Source organism: Nicotiana sylvestris, chromosome 7 (assembly GCF_000393655.2).
Source record: "Nicotiana sylvestris chromosome 7, ASM39365v2, whole genome shotgun sequence".
Taxonomy (NCBI): domain Eukaryota; kingdom Viridiplantae; phylum Streptophyta; class Magnoliopsida; order Solanales; family Solanaceae; genus Nicotiana; species Nicotiana sylvestris.
The window spans coordinates 134,308,521-134,314,185 of NC_091063.1; positions in this window are offsets into that span (position 1 = coordinate 134,308,521).

The following is a 5,665-nucleotide window of genomic DNA, read 5'->3' on the forward strand; positions in this document are numbered from 1 at the left end:
GCCTCAAAATTCATGAGAAATTGGGAAGGGGCCACGTTGACAAAAATAACCGTTTGGTTGCATTTGTCAAACGGAGAAAGGAAGCTAGCCTTTTGTTTTTGAGTTTATAAATCTCTTGATTAGAATATATGGGTTGTTTGATTTTCGAGTTTGTAGGTCATCTTTAAATCTTTGAAACCCAGTTTGTTTTATTATGAAAATTGATAAGAAAAAATGTTTATTATTGTTTATCTTTTATTGGTCCGAACTACTCAAGGTCTGATTCATGCGGGGTCATGATACGTAGGCAATCTCCATAAGATTCGACCACAACAAAGAAAAATGAAAAAGAGAAAAATGAAAAAAAAAAGAGAAAAATGAAAAAAGAGAGAAAAGAAAAAAAAATCGAAAAAAAAGAAAGAAAAAAAAAAGAAAAAAAAAAGAAAAAAAAGAAAAGTTGTTGTTAATAATGGGGACCGACTGAATCCATTTTAACCTATTTCGTTTTGAATCACAAAGAAAGAAGGTGGTTGGTTTGTGGTAAGCCGGACAATGACACCCAGAACATCGCGCAGAATCCTTTACTCGCACATCATGATGCACACTTTGCGGGGATCGGGCCTGATAGCAGAAGCACTCAAATCCTATTGGGGACTTGTTGACTAAGGTTGATGATATTGAAGTTAGTAACGGTCTGGACAATACTGATGCGAAGCTCAGTGGCTAAGATGCCAATTTTGATAAAGTGGGAGGACGCTCCATTCCTTGGTTAGCAAGAGAGAAGCTTGTGGTGGCTTATTTTGTTGTCATTTCTGTTTGTTCGGATTATTAGGATTGTAATTCGGATATTGTTTTGTGTCAATATCTTTCCGCTTATCTTTCCGTTTTGTCATAGCGGTTTGTTTAAGTTTTGTCCAGTTTGTTTTTTGGGTTTTGTTCTGGTTTGTTTTGTTTTGTTATTCAAACCATTTCACCGGTAGTCTAATGCAAAATCCGGTCTTTTACTATTTCCAGTCATCTTTTGTTTAGTCCTTTTATCATTTTTGTTCAATGCCGATTCTAGTGACATGACATGCGCACACAGTTCGGGCCTAATCTTAAAAGTTAATCATAAAACCCTGGAGAGGTGATCAGAACATTTAAAGAAAATGAGGACGGTTTGAGATTATTTGGATCCCGAGTCATGTGGAACTGGGGCAAGTAAAACACAAAGAAAACCGTTAAAAGCAAGATTCACCTTTCATGATAACGAGAGTAAGAGTGTCGCCCAACGGTGCTTTAGAAATGACAAAGGAAAAATAAAATGTGTGAATATAATTGTCAAGTCCAGCACAATCGGAAGAGGCTACAAATCTTTGTTTAAATGTGTTGTTTGCACTGGGCATGTCTTGAAGACTGGAATGACGAAGGCATTTTGTTCTGCTACCTAAACACTTTATCCTTCGTTACCCCTTTTGAGCCTTATTTATTTTCTTTCATACCCCTCGTTCGGAATCAGTAGCAACGACTACAAAACGCAAGCGTGGCAGGGAAACAAAAGAAAAAAAAAACCAAAAAAAAAAAGCAAAAGAGAAAAGGAAAAGGAAAAGAAAAATAAAAATAAAAGAAAGATAAGAAATGAGTCACAAGAAAAAGGAATCAGTGGGAACTACGTTTGACCTGATTCCTCAAAGAGGATACGTAGGCGCTTGACGGCTCGGTCATAGTTTTGAAAAATGAAAAAAAAAATTAATTAAAATATCCCCAAGCAAGAAACTGGGGCAAAGGTTGCGTTTGTTGTAAATAAATCTAGTTCCGAAGGTTGTAACTTTGAACCCAAAATTGATGAATTTTTTGAGCCTTTAATATCCGTTCTTTCTAGCCCTATCCAAAAACCCACATTACGGTCCAAAGAAAGACCTTCTGATCAGTCTTCAAAAGATGCCAAGTCAGACAAATGAGAGTCTTACCGGTGAACATAACATTCTGTTCCACAACAGAAAGGACTCTAATCCCCAGCAGAAAGAGTCATACCGGAAACACTCCAAATCCCCAGCTGGAAAGTGATACAAATGAGAGAGTCTTATCGGTGAAAACCTTCACAGGCACCATAAGGCGATGAAAGCTGAGAGAAAAACCAAAATGAGAGAGGCTTGATAGTGAAAACCCTTCGGGCACTACAAGTCGAATAAGATTGGGAATCAGATGGGGAATCGCCAATTGAAGGTCTTGAAAGATGATTGACGGCAGAGGATAGGCCACATGTGCATGTCATGACCATTAGAGTCGGTATCTGCGTTTGATAGATTTTTATTTATAGTTTCTTTTGTTAAAGAGTCATCTTTTTCCTTCGTCTTTTATTCTGTTTCCTTTTATCTTTCTCCTTTCATAGAAAAATTCCCTAGTAGAGTCTGTTTGGTCAGAACCAGTGGGAAATGACTTCAAAATAGGCCATCAGCTTTCCAATTATGCAAGACGGGATCTGACTAGTACACCCAAGTGGTATAAGTCAGGAAGGAACATGCACAAAACCCGTGTCAAGAAGGGTATCCCCATCAAGATGAGATTGATAAAAAGGATGGGTCAGTGTCAGCAATTAATATCATCCCCAACAAGTTGTGGAGCACAGAGTAAGGAAGGAGAAAGGGAAAACTATCCCAGTAGGAGTATCACAACCAACCATTGCGTTTTAAACTAACAAATTTTGTTTGATTTGAAACAGGTAAAGGAAATAGCATTGACGACAGAAATGCATGCCATAAGGGAGACTGTCAAACTGGGGCAGAAAATTTTCCTTCCATTTAGAAAATTTATTGGAAGTCAGGTACCCATTTGGGGAAAAATAAAGATAACACCAGTCTCAAGGGAAGTGGTCTTAGAACCAGTGTTGCCCCCAACATAATAAGTTTCAATGGAGGAAGTTGTTCCCCAACAAAGGTATGAAACTTGAGCTCAGAAAAAAGCAAGAGGCCAGCATCATTCCCAACAGCCTTCCGAAGAGGGAAGCACTAGTTCTGAAGGAATCAGAATCCCCCAGCAGTGTTATCCTCGACAGCGTTATCCCCAGCTGATAACATTTTACCCCCCCCCCAACAGGTAAGTAAATAATTCCCCAACGGAATAATCCCCAGCAGTTTCGAGGGAAGACAACACAGGTAAGTAAATAATTCAGGAAGAAGGAAATGGTTCACGCATAGGAGACGCACTTCCTAAGTGAAGATTTCATTAATAGGAGACGCACTTCCTAGTTTGAAATCATTAAAGTTTTACCCATGGGAGACGCACCTCCTAACTTCGTTTACCCATAGGAGAGGCATTTCCTCCTAAGTTTAGTTTTACCCATAGGAGAGGCATTTCCTCCTAAGTTTAGTTTTACCCATAGGAGAGGCATTTCCTCCTAAGTTGTTGTTGAAGTCAGGAGCCCGCCTGAAGAGAGGAAAGGCGTTTTATCTTTTAAAGTTGTTTAAATCTCGCCAACCGAAAGAAAGGAATGGCATTACGTTCTCAAAGTTGCTGAAGTCAGGAGCTTGCCTGAAGAGACCTAGTCTGATGAATTTTCTCCTAGGATCAAAATCTTAGTCTGATGAATCTTTCTCCTAAGATAATAAAAGCGAAACCTAGTCTGATGAACTTTCTCCTAGGATCAAAATCGTAGTCTGATGAATTTTTCTCCTAAGATAGAACCTGGTCTGATGAACCTTCTCCTAGGATCAAAATCTTAGTCTGATGAATCTTTCTCCTAAGATACCAAAAAAAGAGACCTAGTCTGATGAATTTTCTCCTAGGATACAATCTTAGTCTGATGAATCTTTCTCCTAAGATAACAAAAAAAAGACCTAGTTTGATGAATTTTCTCCTAGGATAGAAATCTTAGTCTGATGAATCTTTCTCCTAAGATAACAAAAAAAAAGACCTAGTCTGATGAACCTTCTCCTAGGATCAAAATCTTAGTCTGATGAATCTTTCTCCTAAGATAATAAAAGCGAAACCTAGTCTGATGAACTTTCTCCTAGGATCGAAGTCTTAGTCGGATGAATATTTCTCCTAAGATAGAAGACCTAGACTGATGAATTTTCTCCTAGGATAGAAATCTTAGTCTGATGAATCTTTCTCCTAAGATAACAAAAAAAAAGACCTAGTCTGATGAACCTTCTCCTAGGATCAAAATCTTAGTCTGATGAATCTTTCTCCTAAGATAATAAAAACGAAACCTAGTCTGATGAACTTTCTCCTAGGATCGAAGTCTTAGTCGGATGAATCTTTCTCCTAAGATAGAAAACCTAGTCTGACGAATTTTCTCCTAGGATAATTTGAAAAAAGAAAGAAAGAGAAAAACGTTTGAATTTGAAAAAAAAGGGAGTCATTTTTAGTTTTCTTAAGATTATCAATGTTTAGTTTTCCTAAAGCCAGGCGTCCACCTGTATAACGAGAGGAATACATTTCAGTCTTTAAATTTCATGTCAGGCGCCCACCTGTATAACAAGAGGAATACATTCCAGCCTTTAAATTTCATGCCAGGCGCCCACCTGTATAACGAGAGGAATACATTTCAGTCTTTAAATTTCATGTCAGTCACCTACCTGTATAACAAGAGGAATACATTTCAGTCTTTAAATTTCATGCCAGGCGCCCACCTGTATAACGAGAGGAATACATTTCAGTCTTTAAATTTCATGTCAGGCGCCCACCTGTATAACGAGAGGAATACATTTCAGTCTTTAAATTTCATGTCAGGCGCCCACCTGTATAACGAGAGGAATACATTTCAGTCTTTAAATTTCATGCCAGGCGCCCACCTGTATAACGAGAGGAATACATTTCAGTCTTTAAATTTCATGCCAGGCGCCCACCTATATAACGAGAGGAATACATTTCAGTCTTTAAATTTCATGCCAGGCGCCCACCTGTATAACGAGAGGAATACATTTCAGTCTTTAAATTTCATGCCAGGCGCCCACCTGTATAACGAGAGGAATACATTTCAGTCTTTAAATTTCATGCCAGGTGCCCACCTGTATAACGAGAGGAATACATTTCAGTCTTTAAATTTCATGTCAGGCGCCTACCTGTATAACGAGAGGAATACATTTCAGTCTTTAAATTTCATGCCAGGCGCCCACCTGTATAACGAGAGGAATACATTTCAGTCTTTAAATTTCATGTCAGGCGCCCACCTGTATAACGAGAGGAATACATTTCAGTCTTTAAATTTCATGCCAGGCGCCCACCTGTATAACGAGAGGAATACATTTCAGTCTTTAAATTTCATGTCAGGCGCCCACCTGTATAACGAGAGGAATACATTTCAGTCTTTAAATTTCATGCCAGGCGCCCACCTGTATAACGAGAGGAATACATTTCAGTCTTTAAATTTCATGTCAGGCGCCCACCTGTATAACGAGAGGAATACATTTTAGTCTTTAAATTTCATGTCAGGCGCCCACCTACATAACGAGCGGAATACATTTCAGTCTTTACATGTCAGGCGCCCACCTACATAACGAGAGGAATACATTTCAGTCTTTACATTTCATGTTTCAGGCGCCCACCTGTATAACAAGAGGAATACTTTTTAGTCTTATACTGCAGATGTTGAAATTAGTAACCTCACCAGAAGGTAGAAGGTTACAACAGAAATCCCCAGCATTCAATCCAAGTTAGAAATAGCAGAAGCTCGCCTCAAGAAATGCGAGTCAACAGTCTGAGA